Here is a 15,013-nt window from a genome sequence, read left to right as displayed (position 1 = left end):
GTAGAAACAGAGCCACTGGGAAGTTGTCTGCTACACAGTAGTGCGGCCACTGAAAGGAAAAGCACTGGAATCGCTCCAGGCTAGAGTTTTCTCTTTTGAACAGGAAAGACAGCTCCAATCGGATGCTTGGAGGTCAGGAAGAACGAAAAGAACGTAAGGACACTTGAATTGAAAAACCTTCTAGAAATACCAAGTATTTCTTCTCTCGTTTGGACGTTGGCAAACCAGGATGTTTTGGGTAGGGTCTGGCACTCTGTGTTCCTAAAACTGTTTTCCTAGATGGAGTTGGAGGTAGGGGAACGAGGAAATGTTGCTTTAGTCAGGATGCCCCGAGTGAAAAAAGGAGATGTAGTGAGAGCCGTGACCCAGAAGCAAGTCAGGAACCTAGAGAAGGACATCTCAAGCGACTGCAAAGAGTGCGGCGTCTGGACCCGCAGTGGCCAAGGCTAACGGGAGACCAGGGGAAAGAGAGAGGACAGGGGCGAGGAAATCCAGGGAAAACGCGTCGATTGGTCCTCTCCTTGGGGCGTGTGCTTCTGTGCGCCAAGCGATTGGTGGCGGGAAAGTAGCAGGTAAACCGGCCCTCGCCGCCTCGCCATTGGCCAGCGGCCTCTCTTGCTGCCACACAACTGGCTATTAGGCCGCCGAGCCGCGCGCGGATTGGCCGGGGGTGGCCGCCGAGACCGGCTCTCTTCGGGCTCTAGGATTGGCTGGAGGGAAGAGGCAGGTATCCGGGCTCCGCGACTCCTCCATTGGTGGGCGGGGAAGGGGGGTTGGGCACAGCGATTGGTGGGCGGGGGGCCGGGCCTGGGCCGGCGGGGAGCGGATTGGTCGGAAAGTAGGTTAGTGGTGCGACATTTAGGGAAGGCAGAAAGTAGGTCAGGGACGGAGGTGCCTGTTTACCCGCGCCGGACTCACCGCCGCCGCCGCCGCGGGATCCGAGTGGGGGCGCGGGCGCGGGCGCTCCCGGCGAGCCACGGTGAGTGTCGGGCTGGCCGCAGCCAGCGGTGCGGCCGCGGGCACCCCGTCGGGGCCGTTAGCACCCTGGCAGGCTCAAAGCCCCCGCCGCCGCCCGGGGCGCAGCCCGGCCGCCGGGGAGCCCTGCCCGACGTGCCCGCTGCCGGCCTTAAAGGGCCCGTGCCCGCTCCCTGCCCCCACCCGGGCCGCGGGGAGGCTGCGCCCCTTAAAGGCGCCGCGCTCGTCCGCCCCCATCCTCCCTCGCGGGGGCTGGCGCTGCGGACTAGAACGGGCAGAGGTGCCGCAGGCACCCTTAAAGGGACCGGGAAAGAGTCCGCGGAAATACCCATCTCCCCTCCGCGGGCATAGCTACCTGAAGTGGCGGGGTTGGGGTTGGGGGGGCGGTGGTGGTGGTGGTGGCAGGAGCAGCCAGCTTCCTCTTAAAGGGACAGCTCCACCCTTTGGGATCAGTGACCCGGCTGAGGGCTAGTCCTAGGATGTATCCCCGGAAGGTTCAGGGACCCCCGAGGGGACCATCCTTGACGGCTGCACTCCAAGGGCGTTGGGTTAGAGATGCGGCTTCTGCCCTTCCTCCCTCTTCCCTCTACTTTCCTTTCGGGAGCCTGCAGGGCTGGGTGGGGGCGGGGAGGGCGTCTCCACCGGGCTTGGGGAGTCCGAGCCACCCCCTACCCCTTTGACCCTTTCACGGGTGCTGGGGCTGCACCTGGTATTCCCGGCCCGGGGATGCGGCCGACCCCAGCATGCGAACTTCGGTCCGGCCTGCGCCGTCTGGGTCCTGGGCAGTCCGGGGAGGATCCCCGTGGGTCTGCGAGCAGGTGCTCCACGACAGGCGGAATGTCACCCGGTGCCCAGGTGTGGGCCCGCCGGCCGCCCTGGAGTCCTGGAGACCCGCGGAGGGCGCAGCGAGGCTGGCTTTAGCACCGGATTTGACAGATGTCAAAGAAAAAGCTTCCCGCTCGAGATTGTCGGGCGTTGACAGCCGAGAGAGCTCTCGTTTGCTCGGAGGAATAAGTGGAAGAATAGAAATTAATGCCGACCTTGTGGGGATCAAGTCAGTCACCCCGAGGGGTCGTGGGAGCCGGCTGCAGAGCCGAGGGCAGACGCAGGGAAAGGAAAGGCACTACTGGCCATAGGCGTCTGTTGTTAAGTTGGTGCTGGCCGGTGGAGTAACAGGCTGTGCCCCCTCACCTCACGTTTCTCAATGCCCTGTTCCCTCCCCTGCTTCGGCCCCTTCCGATCACCTAGCCCTGTTTTGTCTCTTTCCGCGGTTGTGGTCTCCTCTCCCTGCTTGCATAGCTACTCGTCGGCAAGGAATTATTAGCCAAGTTTTATCACTTAGCTTCCAGAAACAAGATTCAAAGAAGCATTTCTTGACTGTACGTGTATTTCTAGGATCTTCGTTTTTTAAAAAAAAAATCCATAAAAGCTGCCCATTAGCTGCATCTAGTTTCCCACAACGCTTGCTTGTCATTGCCCTTCTGACATCCGCCGCTGTTCCCTCTTTTAATCTATTTTTATGTGACAACTATTATTTTAATTCTTCTTGTCCCATTGATATCAGGATCTGTCGATTTGGGTTGGTAGAGTTTTTAATTAATGTGCTGGTTGAATCATGAGCTTAAAATAATCTTTGCTGCTCCAGAGCAGTTTTGAATAATCTCATGCTCTCCGTGCTTGCAAGACTTAAAAAAAGAAAAAAAAAAATCACTGCTGTTAATTTCGATTTCCATATCAATGAAACTCCAAAATGTTTTCTTAATACAAAGTTCAGTCTTTCACTCCATGATCTATTACTGAGTTCACTTTATTGCTAAGTCTTTAAAACACTTTGTTGAACATACTTGGAAGGCTTTAAAATTTCCCGGGCAGGGTTTGAAATTGCCTGTATATCTAAAGCTGAATCTGTAGACGTATTTTTTGTTTTGATTGTAGATGTAGCTGGTGAATAATATAAATAGGTTAAAACTATAGTTAAATGTATACCTTATTCCAATCCCTAAGGTTTAGAAAGAGGGAGAGAGAAAAGAGCAGGGGTGGTGGAAGAGTGCTAGCCTGAGAGTTAGAATCTCCTGGTTCCAGCCCAGACTTGGGTTTTCACGGCTGTGCCGCTTGGAGCAAGTCACAGAACCCTTCTGGGTTCTACTTGCCTCAGATGGAAAGTAAGACAGGAGACCGAGGTGATCTCAACAGTTCCTTCTGCTCTAAAGTTCTGTGCTTCTCTAAATATTTAATATGGCTGAATTCGGGTTGGTATTTACCTGCTGGAACCTCCAGAATATCTGAGCTGACGTCCTGTTTTCATAGGAAACTTAAACAGATCAACAGATGGTGTTTTAAAGAATCCATTTCAAATGATTTATAAAATGATGACTATTCAGGAGTTTGTCAGCTATTTGCAGAAGAGGTTTGCCTACCAAAGAGAGGAAAAGGAAGTGGCCCTACTTTCAGATTTATCACTTCATACCAATGATCTATATGCCATTTATATATACTAAACAAGGGACAGGCACTGTAGAAAGACTCGTTAACAAAATGCATATGCATATGTCAAAGCTAAATATTCAGCATCTCTCTTTGGTATAAGGGCTGCCTTCCTTTTGTGGGTTTTCTTCTATTTGTGATTCTGTCGTCGACTCCCATGGTAGTTGGAGAAAGTCAAATATTAAAGGAACATTTTCTGCCCCAAATGATATTACAATCACAGGCAGTGATTTGAATTAACATCATGGTAGCAAACGAAGGGAAGTAATTGTTTACTTTCTTTTTAAACCTTGAGGTTTAATTGAAAGCCTGGAAATGCAGGCATGTCACCCTTCTCCACAGTCTTTTCTCTCCTCATTGCCGCTTCATCATAACACTCAGACTTACTCCTAACATCCACCCTGGCTTTCCTCCTCCTCTCTCTAAACAAGACCTGCTCTGACTTAAGCACCCTCAGCCTCTCTTCCTTTCTGCTCAAAATGTTTTGTCTCTTTCCCTCATCTCTCCTCCTCGCCTCTTAGTTTGGAAAAAGCAAGTGAATTTCTTTCCTGTTCCCTCTTGGAGCCTCTGGGCAGGAGCCTGGTCTCTGGTAGCAGGACCTAGGACTTGGGTTGGATGGTGTGTCCTTGGACAAGTGCTGGACTCCCCTGACCGCAGGCTCCGCCTCAGTGGTGTAGTGAAGGTGCTTGCCCGTTGGAGTCCCAAGATCAGGGGAGATGATAATGTGTAAGATGCCAGGTACACAGGAAAGCCCTCCCTCAGTGCCTGCTGCACTCCCTTCCCAGCACTGCCAGGGTGCTGCCACTAGAATTTGCTTCGTGCTTCTTTCTCTCAGCCTCCTCACCAACCCCAGAAAAGCCCTTGTCTTGACTGATGAGGGAAGGATGGAAGAGGAGGAAACAGGCCTACTGTGGGCTGCTGTGCAGCGGGCAGCTTTTACATATGTGCGCTTGTGCTCCTGGGTCCCTCTGCCTCTCTCTCCCCTCCCTGCCCAGCAGCCGCTCCCAGGGCTATGAACATTTACCCCCTCGACTCTCTCATCTGCTCCATCCTCAGCTCCTGCCCTCTGGCTTCTTTCTCTACCATCCTTCTTATTTCTTCTTAAATATCTCCAAAAACTTTTAAGTCTTGAATTCCAGGCGCCCATTCTTAGTCCTCAGTTGTTGATCTTGGCCCTTTTGCAGCTTTTACCCACTTGTCTTTTCTTCCCTCCTGAAATCCCCTTCTCCCTCAGCCTCTGGGTTTTCTTCCTACACACCATAAAGGTAGGTGTCTGTCCAGGTCTCTGCTCTTCACACTGTCTTTGTTGGCTTGGGTCCCGTTTCTTGTCCTGATGTGTCTCTCCTGCTTCAGCTGCTAGCAGATCCATCGTGGATATTAACTGTAGCCTGTTGCCAGCATCGGTGGCCTTGGCGTAACAGGTTGCAAACAACTTGCACACATGGTCTCATTCATCCTCAGGATAGCTGTACTGCTTCACCAACAGGCTGTCCTGAAAGGGACTTTGGTTGGGTGGCTAAAAGTGCAGACTTCGGAGCCAGATTTTATATCCTTACTGGTTTTACGACTTGTGGTCAAGTTGCTTTGCTCTCTGTCTTGGTGTGCTCATCAATAAGATGGGAATTACTCGAGTCCTTGGGCTTCCCTGGTGGCTCAGCTGGTAGAGAGTGTGCCTGCAGTGCTGGAGACCCAGGTTTAACCCCTGGGTCAGGAAGATTCCCCTGGAGAAGGAAATGGTCACCCACTCCAGTATTCCTGCCTGGAAAATCCCACAGACAGAGGAGCCTGGCAGTCCATGGGGTCACAAAGAGTCAGACACAACTGAGACTTCACTTTCACTTTCTAGTCCTTACCTCAGAGTGCCGTATGGATTCAATGAGTTAAAGAATGAAAAATACATAAAGCGCTTCATGAATCATAGTGAGCATTCACGGATATTAGCTGTCAGGTTTGCTGCTCCTTCTTCCTTTTCCATACCCAGCCCGCCTGGCAGTGTGCACGGGACTGTCGGCTCCCTGGACCAGCCCTTGGCCTGTTCTGTGCCTCAGCCTTCCCTCGTCCAAATCCTAGGCTTCTTTAAGCTCCAGCTCAAATGCTTAGTCCTCCTGGAGCTATCCTTCATTGTGTTTTTCCTCCTCTCTTGCTGGGCAGCAGTGTCTCCCCAGCCCTTGATCTCGCTAGCGCTGATTATTTTAGGTACTGCTGCACCCCATATCGTGTTGGGCTGTCTCTGGGAATATCTTACCTGCAGGTTCCAGGCCAATCACTTTTGGAGCATTAGTCTTGGTTTCCGCAAATTAGAGGCCCAGGGAGCTTCAGGACATGTTTGTCCAATCCCAGTGAATGATCTTGAGGAGGAGGAGGAGATGGGGTGGGGTAGGCACTCAGGGACTACGCACAGGAGGGAAGGAGGTCTACCTGTGGAGAGGTGGGGCATGAGATGAGGGAGTGAAACGGGGGCACCAGTGGACGTGGCCATGAGTAATTAAGTCCAAGTGGAAGGAAGGATTGAGTTGGGGAACTACAGTTGGGGAGACGAAATTGGATAAGCTTTAGTCATCTTTGCTTCAGGAGAACGTGGAGTACTGGCATATGATGGGAAATGATTTTTACATTAGTACATGCTGTCCTTTTAAATAGGATAAACTCATGTTTAGCCAGCCTGGTTAAAGAAGGGGATGGATGGTCCATCTAATTTAATATTCTGGTTAATACTCTACCCATTAGATTTTGTACATATGCTAAGTAAAACATTTACAAGTGTTTATGTGTTCAACTGCTGTTTGAAATGTGTCACCTGGGCAAATGAGTTAGCTTCTTTGAGTCTGATTTACCTCATTTGCAAAATAGAAATAATAATAATGATGGTAAGGGCAGCTAATGTTTATTGAACATTCTCTGAGTGCCAGCAGATATGTTAGTCACCTTATGTTTATTAACTTCAATCCTCATAATAACCCCATGAGGTAGGTAGAGCGATTATCCTTATTTTACAAGTGAGGTGGTTTTGTGAACTGCCCAGCTGGGATGGGGCCCGGCTGGATTTGTGGCAGGGGGAGGGGGAGGGTCAGAGTCTGCTCGCTAAACGGGGCGGTGGATGCCTGCTGGGAGGAACCTCTGGATTTGATCAGTGTCGAGCCAAGCAGGCCCTCGGTGATTGGTAACCGGTCTTATTGTTGACGGGCTTTCTTTGTGGCTCAGGTGGTAAAGAATCTGCTGGCAAGGTAGGAGACCTGGGTTTGATCCCTGGTTCGGGAAGATCCCCTAGAGGAGAGCATGGCAACCCACTGCAGTAATCTTGCCTGGGAAATCCCATGGACAGAAGAGCCCGACAGGCTACACAGTCTGTGGGACTGTAAAGAGTCAAACATGACAGAGCAACTAACACTTTCACTTTCCACTTCACTTCTTGTTCACAAGCGTGGTGCATGCCTCCTGCTAAACAGGACTGGAGTCCTCTGAGGGGGGCACAAGGGGTGCACATTTGGATATTGCCCGAGGGGCACTCACAGGGGCTTGTGGGCATGCTCCTTACGTTCGGGTGTGTGTCTCCTGCTTCCCCCCTGCCTCCCTGTGGCATTGCCCTGACATGGGCCTCATGTGGTTCAGTCAGCCCCTCCCCAGGCAGCTTGTGAGAGATGAACAGAACTCATTACCACTGCCCCCTGACGTGGCCATCACTGGGAGAACTTTTGTAAAGTCTCTCACCTTCCCCTCCTCTTCCCAGCGCCTTACCCCAAAGACAGATGTCCACAGCCTTAATGTGTACGTATATATAGATAGATTTCTTTAATGCCAGTTGTTCCCTGAATACATTTAGATAGTAAGGAAAATGTTGTTTTATGTCAAGAACCTGTTACATAAAAATGTGTTATATAATGTTCAAATATATACTGCACAGTGAAGTTAAATACTACTTTTTTCCCCAAAGAATAAAAAGACAGTAAACACAGGCTTACTGAAGGTAATTAATCTCAGATATGAAAGGCATAGAAAGACATGCCCTGCCCTCAGAGTTATCATTTTGAACCTCTGTTCCTCTTCTTAAATGCTCCAAGTATAGACAGGACGTTTGGGAACTTGACCCAAATCTGCCATGGAATGCTACTGGGAAATACTCTGGAAGTTGTCTGTTTTTTTTTTTTTTTTAAACTGGGGGAGTGCTCCTTGCTCACTTGCATCTCTCTGATGTCTAAGCAGAGGGGAGGGGCTCTTTTTGTCTCCTTCCTGTTCAGACCATCAAGGTCATCCTCTAACACATTTTCTGCTCTACCCAGTTTCCTTCAGTTCCTCCCACATGATGTATCCAACCTTGCCTCCCAAGAGCAGCCCTGCTTGCCAGTGGCCCGTGGTCGACACCCCTGTGTCCGGTTCTCCGGGCTCTGCAGAGTCTGCCCGTGCTCCCCCTCCCCAGCCCTGCGCCACCCCCCCGAGACCCCCCCCTCCACTCCCGCGCCAAGCAGGTTGCCAGTGCAGTTCTGCTTGTCCCTGCCCAGGCCACCCTGTGCCCTACTCTCTCCTGCTCTTGGATTCTCCCTTGACTAGAGAGGCCTCTCCTCTCTACCCCAGCCTGCCTTGACTCTCTTCTTTGTGAAGCCTCCTCTGATGACATTTGTTGCTTTTGTTCTTTCTTTCTTTTTTACTTTTGATTGCCAACCATTCATTCAGAAGCATTGGTACTACATAATTAGCATATTGATCATATCAGTTTCAATCAGGATGGCCAGTGCTCTCATTTTTTAGTTGTTTCATGAGTAATTACCTTGTCCTTACCTCCCCACCTGCACCTATACTCACTCATTCAATGAAGTTTCTTGGATGCCTACCATGTGCGTAGTAATGTTTTAGGCATAGAAGATAAAGCAGTGAACAAAACAGAATCCTAGGGGGAGGAGACAGATAGAAAATACCTAAGCATGTTACCTCCTTGTAGTGATAGACGCTGGGTAAGCAACCCCAGAGGGTAAAACAGCAGTGATGATGAAGGAGGTTGCTGTAGCTGGGTCCTTGGGTGAAGAGGTGACGTTAGAGCTCAGCTGAAGGAAGATATGGGTAAAGTATCTCAAAAAGAGGGAACAACCAGTACCAAGGTCCTGAGATTAGAAGCAGCTTGATTGTTTTTGAGGAAAGTACAGGCCAGTGAAACTGGATGATGAGTTCCTTGAAGATAGATGTTTTATCCTCCCTCTAATCCTCAGTCCAGGCTTCCCTCGTGGTTCAGTGGTAAAGAATCCGCCTGCCAATGCAGGAGGCGCAGGTTCGATCCCTGGGTTGGAAAGATCCCCTGGGGAGGAAAATGGCAGCCTGCTCCAGTATTTTTGCCTGGAGAATCCCATAGACAGAAGAGCCTGGTGGGCTACAACCCATGGGGTAGCAAAGAGCTGGACACGACTTATCAACTAAACAACAACCACAACAGTCCTTAGCCCAGTGCTAAAAGGCCCTGTAAATACTTGCATTCACAATTGGAGCATTTGCCCTTGGTTATACATTGTATAAATAGCAGTTGACCATATTCTGTTCAGAGGCTTTTAATAAAACATTATATTGCATGCATATAAACAAATTAAGGGTTTGATGAGTTTTCTCATAAATATACTCTTAGCATTTATCACTGTTAACTGTTTTAATTACATCTAGTGCAGAGCTTCAGACTTCAGAACTCTGTTTTACATGCACAGCCATCTTAAAAACAGGTTTGGTTCCAAAAGTTCATTTATAAGGCAGTTGATGGAAACTCGGGATAAATTTTTCTGTGGAAAAAAGTGAACTAAATGGTGGTTTAGTTCCCAAGCAAGCCCATAAAAGCCTTTTAATGCTGATTCTATGATAACTGAAACTATACTGTTTAGTGCTAAAGCATTATCAGCATTAATTAAGTCTTCCAAAGCCAGACCCCCATTTATATAACATTAAAGATCATTCGCTCTTAGCATTCATGGGACTTATTGAACTCAGCCACTTCTCCTGCAATTTTGCTAGTCTGAAAAGCTTTATCAAAGGGATTTTTTTTTTTTTTTTTTTTTTTTACTTTTGTGCCTTTAGGATTTCATTTCTTGTGTTATAAATGAGACAATGGTGTGAAAAATGGGAAACTGTGGGCTGGAAGTTGGGAGAGACCTGGGCTCCAGTCTCGGCCCAACAACTGGCTTCCTGAGTGAAGTTGCCCTCAGTGAACTTTGATTTCTCAGGTCAGTCAGTCAGTCAATTCAGTCACTCGGTCGTGCCCGACTCTTTGCAACCCCATGAATCGCAGCACGCCAGGCCTCCCTGTCCATCACCAACTCCCGGAGTTCACCCAGACTCATGTCCATCGAGTCGGTGATGCCATCCAGCCATCTCATCCTCTGTCGTCCCCTTCTCCTCCTGCCCCCAATCCCTCCCAGCATCAGAGTCTTTTCCAATGAGTCAACTCTTCTCATGAGGTGGCCAAAGTACTGGAGTTTCAGCTTTAGCTTCATTCCTTCCAAAGAAATCCCAGGACTGATCTCCTTCAGAATGGACTGGTTGGATCTCCTTGCAGTCCAAGGGACTCTCAAGAGTCTTCTCCAACACCACAGTCCAAAAGCATCAATTCTTCGGCACTCAGCCTTCTTCACAGTCCAATTCTCAAATCCATACACAACCTCAGGAAAAACCATAGCCAGGTCTTGGCTATAAAATCCTGTTTTCTCAGTGTAACAGGAAAACATACATACATTGTTCACACCTGCCCTCCAATAGCGACCTCCAGTTTCTTACTGAAGAATCAGGTGGAATACAAAATAATGAGGAACCCAGTAAGTTCCCATGTGTAGTGCTCAACAGTTAATGCCTTCAGTATGAACCTTGACTTTGATCTGCTATCTCTCTTGACCAGTTGAAAGAAATTCTGTCCTAGAACTTTCGGTCCAGATAAGATTCCTGTGTTCCTGGTCAACTTATCTTCCCTATAATTATGTAAATCGTTTTTTCTTTTTAACTCTTAGGGATAAAAATGGTGACTCTGGTTTGTTGCTTTTGAAATAGTCTTACAAGTGCCCTTAGGGAATGGAACGAGTTTGCAGGAGAGAGCAGAGCTGAAGGAGTGTGGGATCAAAAACAATTTTAAATGTTAAATGCAAAGCTATTTTCAGTATCTTGCTGGAAGAAAAAAAATTTTTTTTTTCAAGGCTTTAGATGATAGAAGAGGTTTCTGCTCTGAAGGAGAAGAGCCTCAGGTTTTACCATGGCGAAAACTACCCAGTTCTTCACCTGCCACCCCTCCCTTCCTCCTCTCCCAGCTCTAAGTCTTGTTTTTGGCCTCAAGAGTGGCATTTGCTGTTTGAGAAGTTTGATATTTAAGCAAATGCTAGTCTCAGGGCTCAGCTGGGACCTAGGGTATTAGAGGCTTAGAGTTCAGCTCTCTTAGGGTGCAGAGTGCTATGTGATGGCTTCCCCAGTAGATTCTGGAATGAGGGGAGCCTCATTGGCAGTGACGGTGCACTTTGAGCGCTGCGTCTGCTTGGTTACTTGTGAATGGTATGTTCCATTTTTTTCTTTTTCCCTTGCTTGAAGGCATAGCAAGAGGAGTTGGTGCAAGAAGTTATTGCTCTGTGTGGATTTCACTTAGGAGCTAGAGGGTAGTGTTATACCCAGCTTTCCTCCTTGAATCCTGGAATACTGGCAGGAATTTTGTCTGTTTTGTTCTCTGCTGTATCCCCAGCCTCTAAGAAAGTGTCTGCATAGAGTAACCACTCGATAAATAGCTGCTGATTGAGTGAGTTCAGCTTGGGAAAACCTCAGCTTTCCCACCTTGTCTGATAGTATAGGCTCATGTGCTTGGTCTTGCGAGGTACCTTGGATGTTAGATTTCCCTTTCCTTTTGCCATCTGTATTTTTCTTATTCTTCAGTGTGGCCAGATACCAGTATCTTTTATTGATGATCAGGACTTACCTGGCCGTGGTTGTCCCTGCCCTGCTGATAATCATCTTTATGTTATCTTTAATTGGCTCCAAAGTACAGCAAATCAATAGCTGGGCCACATCAACTAAAGAAAACTTCCTGTGTATTTCTCTGGGTGTAGTACTATGCATTTCTTTATTCAGTTGACAGATATCTGAAGGGCCATATACCAGGCACAATGCTAGACTCAGAGGAAGAACAGAAATAGTTATGGCCAAGGAGCCTGCAGTTTTATCTGCATATAGAGGATAACCCAAGGCCACATACAATGCCAATAAAGTGGCCTAGATGATCTGTAATTGCTACAGAATTTCAGAGACAAGAAAGCTCTTTTTGAGTTGCTGTGGTAGGGAGGAAACTTCGTGGACGTGATCAAATCCAGACTTTTAAGGATGTGTAGAATTGAGATTCACAGAAAAGCGTAGCACAGGTGTTTCCAGGGAGTAGGTAGGTGGGAACATAGCATATCAAAAGCATCGAGGTAGGGATGACCAGTTTGTATTCAGGGACACAGACTTGTGGTGGAATGGAGGGTTTTTAATTTCAGACGATAATAATTACTAACACATCGAGAGTTCTTATGATGTCCTTCGTACTTCACATATATTATCTGATCTAATGCCTACAAAAGCCCATGAAGGAGATACTATTATTAGCATCATCTCAGAGATGAGGAAATTGAGGCACAGAGTGATCTAGTAACCGTCCTAAGGTCACATAGCCAAGAAGCAGCGGATCCAGGATTAAAAACTAGGCCGTGGAGACTCTTGACCGGTGGAAGCCGCTGACTCCCACCATCCTCCAGATGCAGGATTTGGGTTTGGTTGGGAGTTTTAGAGTCTCGAGCTGTAAAGGACAAGACTCTAGTCTACTCCTTCATTTTGCAGAAGAAACTCAGCAACCTTCAATGGCAAGTCACCATTTACCTAGTGAGGCAGAGACTGGTAGAGAACCAGGGAGGTGGTTTCATTATGGTCATGGTTTTTAGTGACGTGGAATCATTCTTCTCGGGTGGCGCTATGGTAAAAAGCCCGCCTGCCAGTGCAGGAGATGTAAGAGACATGGGTTCGATCCCTGGGTTGGGAAGATCCCCTGGAGGAGGAGATGGCAACCCACTCCAGTATTCTTGCCTGGAGAATACCATGGACAGAAGCACCTGGTGGGCTACAGTCCATAGGGTCACAAAGCATCGGACACGACTGAAGCAACTGACACGTAAACGTTAGTCCAGTGTGTGTGTTCCAGCTGGATTGGAGCAGAGGGACTGACTGCAGCAGAGACAGGGTAGGAGGCTACTAGCTGAATCCAGACAGAGATTCAGCTGAGTGGAGCCAGAACTGGGAATTAATTGTCAATTATGTTAATCGGCATGGCTGTTTTCAGCTGCCCTTTAGAATTTAGAGTGTGGGGAACATCTGCCTGTGTGAGTGGCTTTCAAGTATGTGAATCTGCAGTGTATTGTGACTGTGACACCTTGGTTAATGACTTCTCGAGAAGCAAAGCACCATTATGGAAGTCAGATGTTTAAAAACAAATACCTACATTTGCCAGGAAGGTTCCCTGATTAGAAGTGGGATAACCTGCATTCTAGGCTGCTTCCAACACCTAAGCATCAGATTGTTGTTATTTAGTCACTAAGTCTTGTCCGACTCTTTTGCGACCCCATGGACTATACCTCTCCAGGCTCCTCTGTCCGTGGGATTTCCCAGGCAAGAATACTGCTGAGAGTTGTCATTTCCTTCTCCAGGGGATCTCCCTGACCCAGGTATCAGACCTGCATCTCCTGCATTGGCAGGCGGGTTCTTTACCCCTGAGCCACCAGGGAAGCCCCGGATAGCCTAAGCCAGAAACTTAATGTCTCTAGCTGTGGCTGATCCTTATCTGTGGAACAGGTATAAATTCTTATCCAGCCCCTTACAGTGTGGTTCTAATGCTGGAGTAAGATAAGAGCTGTAAACTTGCTCCCTGGTTGTAGGGAGCAGAAGTTGTGTTTTTAATAGTGAAGGTGTACTAGCCTTTCAGGCAGAGCCTGAAGGGCACAGAAGTTCTCCAGTCTCCAGGGTGTGTTTAGGGATGCGGCGCTGTCCACCAGATGGGTGCTGACTAGCCTCACTTTGCTGGGTAGGGCCATATTTTAAAGATAGTGGTATATTTCACCCTCAGAAACAGGGGAACCAGCCTGGGCATGGATAGAAAAGTTAGGCCAGGCATGCTAGTTAATCTATACTCCTCTGTGCACACCACTCAGGTTAGTGATGGGCTGCTGTGAACTGGAAAAACCAGTGTCAGGATCCAGCCAGCTGGCCAGTTGGGCATTCTTAGATATTTCACCTGTCCTGGGGCCATAGGCAGAAATCCAGAAGAACCTTGATTACTTTGGAAAATTAGTGGGTGAGCCAGTATGCTGCCCTGATAATACTTGGTTACAAAGCTTGTGGCAGAGTCTTGACATGAAGGATTGGAGATTTGCTGAGTCTTAATTTTTGTTAGTATTGCATGATGTATTTATTATTCATAATAATAATTATAGCAGTACTTAACCTCTGAGTATTTACCATCTGCCGAGAACTACGTTAAGAGCTCACATGACTTTTCTCATTTAATACTCACAATAGCCCTGTCAAGTGGATTCCCACTTTCTAGTTAGGGAGACCGAGATCCAGTGCCTCTGATGGTCCAGTGAGTGGAAAAGCCAAGATTCAAACCCAGAACACTCTCCCTCTTACCTGCTGCAGTCTTCTTCCTCCCTTTTCCTGGGACCCTAAAATGCTTCCTGAATCTGGTTTTGAGGTTTCTGACAGCACAGTAGGTCTTTGGAAGGCATTTTTGGTTGATAGTGACTTTGGCTCACCACGGCTCTCCCTCCTTCACAGCCCATGGCTGGCATCTGGCAGCTCTTGCTGACTGCCCTGTGGCTTATGAGCAAAGGATGCCAAAGATGAATGCGCTGGATTGACTAACTGTGCTGGCTAGTGCAAGAGGTGGTAGCGGGGCGGGGCGGGGCGGGGGTGTTGGGGGAAGAGAAGAATGATGAAACAGTTGCTCTGGGTCAGGTTCTCAGAAAGTGACAGGGTGGTTGGTAGCCTACTCCATTTTCATGTGGATGCTCGTCAAGATCTCCTTATGAAAGCGTATCCTGAAGTCATGGTCCTGATAACAATGCCACGCACCACTCGTGTGTGATTTACAAAGCAGTTTTTACCTCTGTTTTCTTGTCTTACAAGGACACAACCCTACAAGGACAGGTGTTACAAAGTCCCGTTTTGCACGCTAGAAATATATAAAGAACTTAAACTACTGTCCAGGGTCCCGAAGCTAGTCAGTGGCAGAGTCAGGCTTAAACACCACTTCTCTGACAACTTCTTCTCTCTTCCCAAGCTCCTCTTCGCTTACTCTGTTGAAGTCATTCTCAAATGTTCTGATTTACTGTATTCAGAGGCCAGCAGGAATCATCAGGGTGAGATATGTTGCGTTGCACACTCTGCTGTTACTGAATCCTAATAAGTAGACAGTCATGTGATTGGTTGTTGTGTTTGGTTTAATTGATTTGCACCTACTTTCAATGGTACGGAGCACACATAGATCTTCTGTGGTGTATTATTGGACCATCAGCTCTTCTAGCTTTAGAAG

General features: G+C 48.1%; 1 protein-coding gene across 2 annotated transcripts in view; it reads left to right on the top strand.

Moving 5' to 3' along the window:
- Positions 1 to 893: 893 nt before the first annotated feature.
- The window catches only part of BMAL1 (basic helix-loop-helix ARNT like 1), a 108,857-nt gene continuing 94,737 nt past the window's right edge, over positions 894 to 15,013 (top strand). For both annotated transcript variants that reach the window (XM_052653275.1, XM_052653274.1), the window contains exon 1: positions 894 to 979. The gene's annotated coding sequence lies outside the window, so the exon portion shown is untranslated. The remainder of the gene's footprint in view (positions 980 to 15,013) is intronic.

This window comes from Budorcas taxicolor, chromosome 15 (genome assembly GCF_023091745.1).
Source record: "Budorcas taxicolor isolate Tak-1 chromosome 15, Takin1.1, whole genome shotgun sequence".
Lineage (NCBI taxonomy): Eukaryota > Metazoa > Chordata > Mammalia > Artiodactyla > Bovidae > Budorcas > Budorcas taxicolor.
Note: the sequence above shows the minus strand (reverse complement) of the source record. Positions and strands in the feature narration are given on the sequence as shown.